The sequence below is a fragment of the Microcaecilia unicolor genome, chromosome 7, assembly GCF_901765095.1.
Source record: "Microcaecilia unicolor chromosome 7, aMicUni1.1, whole genome shotgun sequence".
Lineage (NCBI taxonomy): Eukaryota > Metazoa > Chordata > Amphibia > Gymnophiona > Siphonopidae > Microcaecilia > Microcaecilia unicolor.
In genome coordinates this window covers 42275861-42285184 of record NC_044037.1, presented here as the reverse complement: position 1 = coordinate 42285184, position 9324 = coordinate 42275861, and the positions used below count along the sequence as shown (strand labels likewise).

The 9324-nt window shown below is 44.5% G+C and overlaps 1 long non-coding RNA gene and 1 other non-coding gene across 2 annotated transcripts; both read right to left on the bottom strand.

Moving 5' to 3' along the window:
• Positions 1-2328: 2328 nt before the first annotated feature.
• On the bottom strand, positions 2329-3538 carry LOC115474899. Its single transcript, XR_003942930.1, has 3 exons — positions 3461-3538; positions 2593-2718; positions 2329-2410 (listed from the first exon to the last, which is right to left on the bottom strand). It is a non-coding gene; the product is annotated as an uncharacterized LOC115474899 (long non-coding RNA).
• On the bottom strand, positions 2480-2550 carry LOC115475229. Its single transcript, XR_003943001.1, has one exon. It is a non-coding gene; the product is annotated as a small nucleolar RNA SNORD61 (small nucleolar RNA).
• Positions 3539-9324: the final 5786 nt, after the last annotated feature.

Below are 9324 nucleotides of genomic sequence, written 5' to 3'. Positions count from 1 at the left end.
CCCAGATGAAAATAATAAAGCAGATCAACAGATATACATAGACTTATTCGTGCAAAGAGCAACCTCCTTGCATTGCCCGACGCTGGCCGTGTTTCACCCAAAAAAGGGCTGCCTCAGGAGCTGTACTGTGGATTTTACTTGCAAAGTATATAGATGCAGCAAGCAGTTGCTAATGTCCACGTTGAGAAAACACACACTATTGAGAAGTCCAATCCTTGTAAATGGTAGAACGGCATATACAACTCCCCCCAGTGATCGTGAGGGGAGTTGTATACACCATTCTACAGTTACAAGGATTGCACTTCAAAGTGTTTTTGCTTAAGGTCTTAACTAAAATCGAGTGGGTCCATTTTCTGTAAACGCCACCAGCACGTCAGCAATGGAGTGGTACAACACAACCAATCATTTTTTTTGGTGTCTGACGTCAGCGGGGCTTAAAAGCAGTGCCATTTTCCTAAGGGCTGTCTCTGTGATAACCGCCATTAGCATTGTGCAGGAGTAAGTACGCTGCTTAAAAGACCAGGTGATAGTTTATTTTGCTCTCTTGTAGACTTGTCCAGTGATCCTGAAGCAGAATAAGCGAATTTGAAACGCTGTCCACCGTTGATCATGGTCTGAATTATCAGAGTACCACCGAGACTGGCTACTCAGGCCCTCATGATCAAAAAGCCCCGCGCTGTTCCAAACAGAGCCCTAAAAATAGCACCAGGACAGCCCAGGGCTTTTCTGCATCGATGATCAAGATAATGCATGCAAATCTAAGCAGCGCTATTATCATTGATCATCATGTTAAACGGGAGAATTGTGCCTGAGCATGCGCTCAGCACAATCCTCCCGCACTTGTTTGACAGGTCTGGGCTGTCAAAAGCCCAAACCTGTCAAACAGCCTGCCGAGGCCCGAACAACGAGGGCTGGAGGTCCGGTGGGTCTCCAGGCCCGCACCCACTGAACCCCCACAAAATGTCATGGCCGTTGGCCGAACCAAACCCTCTCCCACCCTGCCACCCAAGAACGGGGGAGAGGGGGGGAGGGGTGCTGGAGGTCCGGTGGACCTCCAGCCCACCCAACTCCTGACCCCCCCCCCAGCGTTCTTTCAATCCCTGGTGGTCCCTGGTGGGTGATGTATAATTATACAGTGACAACCCCCCTCCCGGCCCCCTACCTTTCGTTGGAGGGACGCAGCATGCCTGCCTCCCTCCTCTTCCAGTTGACGCCGCATCCCGGGAGGCAGGGTGGCAGAGTTGGTTTGGCCACGACAACTGCATGCTGGACAAGGCTCACCATTCCTCCCCAATGATCCGCAAAGTCTAACGCCAGCTCGAAGCTTGCGTTGATTTTGCTGCGGCCAGTGACCCAATCTTTGGCGCGCTGGCCGCTCATTGGGGATGAATGTGTTAAGCGCTGATTAGCATGCATTTGCATGCTACTTGCGCTAAGAGCCCTTGAGTGCGTTGTTTCAGGCGCTCGAGGGCTCTGATCATGGGTCGGCTGCAAATTCCGGTGCTAGTATGGCGTTAACAGCCTCTAGCACCGGAATTTGCTTTTGATCATGAGGGCCTCACTGAGCTAAGTGATTTTCTATTGAGTTCTCGTTCAGCCAATGTAAAGAGAGGTTTTTGGCCGATGCGAAAGTTCAACCCCTTATAGACTTTCTGCAGCCGCGGGGTTTCTCGAGGCCTTTTCCGAGTACTTATCTAAATAAAATTGAGTACCTAAGCCATTTTTTTTACACTTGTCTGACCAATCTAGGTATCTCACCCCTACATACATTTAGTTGAGTCCTATATACTTGTTTGCCAGTAAAATCCACATTATAGCTCCTGAGGCAGCCCTTTTTGGGTGAAACAAGGCCAGTGTTGGGCGATGCAAGGAGATTGCTATTTACATGAATAAAAGTATGTATATCTATTGATCTGCTTTTCTCATTGCCATCTTGGAGTTTGCAGATCAATTGCCTTTCTGCTTTCTGGGACCCACTTGATGGACTCTCTACAGTGCTCACAATATCTATAAGAACCCACCTTCACATGCTGAAATACATGCATAAAGAAACAATTAGTGTAGCATAAGCAGTAATACAGGGGCCAGCTTACACAGAGGGTTGATATTCAGCCGCATCAACTTTTGTTTTAACTGTTTAACCCCGTATTTCTCCCTAAATACTTTAGCTTCTATACTGTGTTTTCTGGGGGTTATTTTTTATATCTAGTACAATCTGATTGTGTCTACGTGATATGCAAAACCCCTCTACCAACACAGTTGCAGTTTGGTTAAAAATTTTCTTGCAAGCGTAGTAATATACCTTTCCATTCATATCTCTAGCAGCATCCTTTTGCATCTGCTGGACTCTCATAAGTAACAAAGGCAAATCCCCTTGACTTATTTGTTTCTCGATCTTTCATCAACAAAACTGGGGAAAAAAGAAAACGAAGTCCATATTTGCAATATTAAGAAAAAACATCCACATAAACAGACATTTAAGCTCAGAACTTCTTAGAGGACACGGCGTTATCAGTTCAAATACATCAATGCCAATTCATTCATCACGGCTTTCACAAAAAAAAAAAAAAACCAACCTTGTGTGTCTCTTACCTTCCACTACTCGTCCATATTTGCCAAACACCGATTCAAGAGCCTTCTCATTAGTTTCTGTATTCAGTCCACCAATAAAGAGTTTTCCAGGACGATCTGCTTCCACCATTTTGGCGCTACTAAAAACTACATTAAACAAATTATTAGCACTTCACATACATTCACAGAACACAACAAACTTCATAACTTAAATCGCAAATTACTAATTTTGTTGGTGTAATTGTCACATTGGAATTATTGACAAGAATAACGAAAACCCCTATGTATATTGAACATTAGAATTTTATTATTTTTCTCAGAAGGCCGTTCACTTTAGAACGAGCGAATGGAACCGGGCGGACCGCCCGTGCACAAAATGGCGGCCGTTTCATAAAACTCAAAAGCAGATAGCGAACTACCATCGCGTCTCCAACAAAAAAAAACTTGCAAATCAGAATCTTAGTGTTTTTTTAAACACCCGTAATAATAAATCCTATAAACATTTATCTGAAATTTGAAATCCATGCCTTCTCACAAGATTTACAAAACCCTATTTTTTTTAGTTATACACCGTAATAGAATAACACACGGCATAATTTAAACACCTCTACAATGCTTATGGAATAAAATTTAACTCAAATTGAGTCATTCACTTATTAGTCGCCGGCACACGTTTCACAAAACGTGCGTTTTTCTTTCTCAAAATGGCGGACCACAACTCTCCCGCCTCCGAACAGGGAGTTCCAGGACAGCAAATATGCCGGCAATTGTTCATTCCAAAGCACACAACACACACCCTATGAAAAGTAGTGCTCAACAAAACCATACAGAAAAGTGTCTTTTACTGCAATCAACCTACACGTGCGAATCAGAAACCATAACTACCTACCTCACTATCTTCTATGTAACTGCGCAGAAAAAATGACCGCGAACAAAGAGCGCGTGATCTTTATAGACTGCAAAGCGCGGGCCCCAAAACGAGGCTATAATACCTGGATATCCGGTCAGACTACGTCACATTTGTCCCAATCAAGGAGGTTTAAGGTCCCAATACCCCACCCACTAGAAAGGCTGGCGAAAAGAATGAATGAATGTCAAGCGATGCCTGCGTCTCTTATTCTTTCTTTGGAGAATGTTTTCTGCACTATACAGCCTGAAGGCCGTGCAAAGGCGTTGAGTGCTCCTCCCTCTTTCAGTTTACGCTCAAGGGATGAGCCGAGTCTGATGCACCCGTCCCCCAGCAGTCCCACTCCCACATACACACTCCGTCTCCAATCCAGGAGGTTTGTTTGCACCAAAGCACCCAAAATGGAGCGGGACGAAGAGCTCTCGCTTCTGATCTACTACTACTTATCAGTTCTATAGCGCTACAAGGGAAATACTAATGAAGTGCCCAAAGAAACAACAATAAGTAACAAATACCCTGGTTATTTAGAGGTTAATGTTCAAAAGACAATTGGATATTATACATAGCACCACGGGGACAATTCTATAAATACAGCGTGCTGAGCGTGAATTCTATATTAGCCTTTGAGTGCCGTTTTAGAACACTAGTGTAAGTCAGCATTTAGGCTCTCAGATAAATTACAGTATTCCTTATCATTTCTGCAGAGACCAGTTATCACAGTGTATATGCATTTCTCTATCACATGGGTAGAGACTGAGAACTGAGTCTTGATTTCAAAGGGGAGTGGGGGGTCCGACTCCTGTGTTTTTCTCCTAACAGGTGCGCTTCTGTGTAGCCCAGACTTGGGACATTAGGTTAGTGGGTGAGCTATATTTGCCCTATTAATTAGAACAAAAAAAAGTCAGGGGTGCATATTCCTATTCTTCTGGTCCCTCCCCTTGTCCTCTGCCTGGCCCTGTTCTGGGCCTCTTTCCGTGGAGGAGTAGCCTAGTGGTTTGTGCAGCGGACTTTGATCCTGGGGAACTGGGTCTGATTCCCACTGCAGCTCCTTGTGACTGTGGGCAAGTCACTTAACCGTCCATTGCCCCAGGTACAAAATAAGTACCTGTATATATGTAAACTGCTTTGAATGTGGTTGCAAAATACCACAGAAAGGCGGTATATCAAGTCCCCTTTCCCGGTTATCCCTGGGAGGAGTTGCTTCAGTACTTCCCCAGGGTACAAATTAAGCAACCTCTGCATGCTTCATTAAAAATACAATTTTAAAAAACTTGAGAGGGAGAGCTGCCAGATCATTTTGACCTTTGGGGCGGGAGACATCAGAGGACAAGGGTGTGTGTGTAGGAGGAGTGGCAGTGGAAGCTTGTGGGGCTGGGTGGTACACAGAGTCCAGAAAAAGGAGGACACGTTACATAGTAACATAGTAGATGACGGCAGAAAAAGACCTGCACGGTCCATCTAGTCTGCCCAACAAGATAAACTCATATGTGCTACTTCTTGTGTATACCTTACCTTGATTTGGATCTGCCATTTTCAGGACACAGACCGTAGAAGTCTTGATCCAGTCCGGGTTTTGCTTCCATTGAAAGCAATGGAAGTAAAACCCAGACTGGCTCTATCTGTCCTCATTCACTGCCATCGCTGCAACTTAAAAGGTTTAAATATAGGGCAGCAGGAATGGAGAGGAGGGCTGTCGGGGAGCTGAGGGCAGGCAGGTGGGGCTGGGTTAGAACTCAAACTCGGGGACTAAAAAGGGGGGGCCTGAGGCAAGTCACTGGATATGGATGGGAGGGAGCAAAGGGAATCATTGGACATGGATAGGAGAGGAAGGCAGAGGAGAATTACTGGACATGGAGGGGAGCGCAGGAGAGAGGAAAAATTGTTGGACATGGAGGGGAGGGCAGGGGAGAGAAGAGAAATCGCTGGACATGGATGGATGGAGGGGGTAGGGGAGAGAGGACATTTGCCGGATATGGATGGAGGGCAGGGGAGAATGGAGAGTTGCTGGACATGGACGAATGGCAGGAAGGGCAGGGAAGAGAGGAGAGTTGCTGGACATGGATGAATGGAGGGGATGGAAGACAGGAAGGAGATGCACATGTATGGAGAGGAGGGAAAAGAGGATAAATGCTGGACATGGATGGAGTGGAGGGCAGGGAAGAGAGAAGAAATGTTGGACAAGGATGGAGCAAAGGAAAGACAAAGGAAGGAGATGCACACAGATGTAGGGGAAGGGAGAGAGGAGAAATGCAGGACATGGATGGAGGGGAGGGAAGACAGAGGAAGTAGATGCACATGAATGGAGGGGATGGGAGTGAGGAGAAATGCTGGATATGGATGGAGAGAAAACTGCTGAATTTAAGGGCTGGATCAGAACACTTTGAAGGCAGATGCTGAAACTGGAGGAAGGATAGGGACAGGGCTACATATGGTAGACAGGAAGGACACAGGAGGATGGTGGACATGGTGAGAGAAAAATATCAAATAGAAAGATGACACTGCATAAAACAGGAGACACTGGGACCAAAGTGAATAGAAAAACTAAATGCTTAGACAACAAAGGTAGAAAAAAGTACTTTATTCAGAATGTATTAATTGGAATATGTCAGCTTTTGGAAATGTGCATCTGTGATATTTTGCATGTAAGTTTCAATTTATCTAGTATTGCTGCATGCCGAGTCTGACTTCTTGAGGTAACTTTCCAGTTCAGTATTTTGCCTTCATATTTTGTTATTTCTAGTGCCTTGCGTCATATGTGTTTTTCATGTGTGATCAAAGTACGGTATTCTGCTAGCGTGTAGTATTTGCAGCCCCCTCTTTTTTCCCTTTTTTTCACTAGGTAGTGTATTGGTGTTTTAGAGACCAGTGTAATTAGAGTGCTGCCTTTCCATGCATAAGGTTGTACTCGTCCTGACCTTGTAATTAGTGCTGTTATGGTTTGGTAAGGTTATGAGTGTATTTTTGCACAAGTTTGTGTATAGTGTTTTGCAGTAGAAAGATTGTGTGTTGGCCTTACTGAGGTGGCACCAAAACATCAGAAAGGGTTTTAGATCCTAAATCATGACACACTACGTCTTGAAGGATCTACAGAAGTTTGTGTATACTGTTTTACAGTGGAGAGATTGTGTGTTGGCCTTACTATGGTGGCACCAAAACATCAGAAAGGGTTTTAGAGCCTAAATCATGACACATAACTCTCTTGAAGGATCAACATTGGATGTATGCATTTCTAAGGTCAACACTGGCATGGTATGGGAAAGGGGGTGGGAAAATACTACTGGATAGAAAGAGGGAGTGCTGGGTAAGGAGGAAAGAAGGAAGGAAGGGAGAAAGCGCTGTTTTTTTTTTTTTTGGGAATAACCATAATTAATATGTATGATATATGCAAATTAATATGGTAATATGCCCCCTCATCATTCCCCCCCCCCAATTAAACAAACTACACCCATGAGAGAAAGAGTGCCATTTCTAGATGGGGGAGAGAGATAGACAGTGCAATATGGAATGGGAAAGGGGGGATGCTGGATGGCTGGAGAGCAAGAGACAGCAGAGAGGGACAGTACTGCATAGGAGGGGGGAGAGAGGGGCAATTCTGGATGGGGGGAATAGAGAGAGACATGGGCAATACTAAATGGTCGTGAGGGAGGGGAAGAAGAGAGATAAGGGGCAGTGCTGCATGCCAGAGGGAGGCAGGTAATGCTGGATGGTCTGTAGAGAGACAGCAGAGAGGGTAAATACTATATAGGAGGGGGAGAGGTGCAATGCTGGAATGGGGGAAAGAGATAGGCAGTAGCAATGATGAATTGTGCTGGGGGAAGAGTGGCAGATAAACAGGCAATGCTGGATGATTTGGGGGGGAGGGAAGGAAGACAGAGGAAATACTTCATGGGGGAAGAAAGAGAGAGACAGGGAATGCTTAAAGTGCAGAGATAGAGAAAAGAGGGCAATGCTGAAAGGTGCAGGCGGGAGGGGTAAGAAAGAGAGGTGGGCAATGCTTCATGCCAGGGGAAGAGAGAGACAGTTGCAATGCTGGATGGTGGGTGCACGGGGGAGAGAAATAAAGAGGAGATACTGGATGGGGGAGAGGAGGACAAGAGGAGATGCTGACTAGTGGGGGGGGGGGATAGAAAAGAGAGAGAGAGAGAGAGAGAGAGATACAAAGTAAAAGAGGATGCTGGCTAACAGGGGGAAGAGAGAAAGACAGGAGAGGATTTGCTGGTTGGCAGGAAGGAGATACAAGAGAGGAGATGCTGGATGGTTGTAGGGGGAGGGATAGACAGAGAAGATGCTGAATCAAAGGGGAAGAGAGGAAAGAGTTAGTGAAATACTGAGGAGTAAGAGGAAGGAGAATGGGAGGGCCAGAGTGGGGGAAAGAAATGGAAATCTATAGGTAGATGCAGTAAAAAGAGGGAGATTAAAGTCTGGATAACATGAATGAAATCAGAATGGACAGGCAGAAAAAAATGGAAGAAGAGTTGGATGTGGTGGAGAAGGTGAAGAAGACAGAAGAGAAAAAAAAGGAGACCCTTGTAAAGAGTTAAAGGAAACCAGTAACCAGAGACTGGGGCCAACACAATAAAAAAAAAGCAAAAATTAAATGGCCAGACAAAAATGTAAAAAAAAAAGGTACTTTTAATTTAGGATGAAGTAATGTGGTGGCTGTGTTAGTTCACTTTAAAAAGGTAATAAACATAAATAAAAGACAAAAAGGAAAATAAGGTGACACCTTTTTATTGGACTAAATACATTTTTTTACTAACTTTTGAAGGCCAAAACTTCTTTCATGTCTGGACAGTATTCCACTGTTCAAAGTATGCTTGATCTAAATTAACAAGAAGCGGTAGAACTAGAGGACATGAATTGAGGTTGAAGGGGGCAGACTCAAGACTAATGTCAGGAAGTATTTTTTCATGGAGAGGGTGGTGGATATGTGGAATGCCCTCCCGCGGGAGGTGGTGGAGATGAAAATGGTAATGGAATTCAAACATGCGTGGAATAAACTCAAAGGAATCCTGATTAGAAGGAATGGTTTCGTGGCATCTTAGCAGAGATTGGGTGGCCACGCTGGTAATTGGGAAACAAAACGGGAGCTGGGCAGACTTCTACAGTCTATGCCCTGATCGTGACTCAATAGATAGGGATGGTCTGGAGTGTAAATTTTAGGGGGCTTCGATGTTAGCTTCAGAACTTAGTACAAGAACAAATACTGGGTAGACTTCTATGGTCTGTGCCCTGAGAAAGGCAAGGACAAATCAAACTCGGGTATACATATAAAGTATCGCATACCATGTAAAATGAGTTTATCTTGTTGGGCAGACTGGATGGACCATACAGGTCTTTATCTGCCTTCATTTACTATGTTTTACTATGTTACTATTGTATAATTATGGTACAGCCAGAGACCCCCCCACTGGAATGGTGGCGGGCCCAGTCATAGAGCTCAGGCTGTTACAGACCTTGGCCGAGTCAGAAATCTGATGGCTGACATAACTGGGAGCTTACTGGAAAAGTATGGCCTAGTTTGTGTTGGATTATTTGTAGTAAATAATTAGCAGATTTTAGTACACACAGCTTCAGCTTTAGAAATGTTAATTTCTTTCTTCATCTCTCTCTCATTCACCCCTGAATAATTCACTGCTGAGTCACTTTAAAGTTGAAGTAACAAAACATCTGTTTACTCACAGTTTGTAGTTAGATTATAATCAGACAGGCTTATATATACATATTATTATACATTTGTATTATCAGCTCCTTCCATGTGCTTAGATGGTAATGGATGCTCACACCACCATAGATCCTCTCAGGTTAGGAGAGATCATGAGCTCCATGTGCTCCATGTGCTGCAT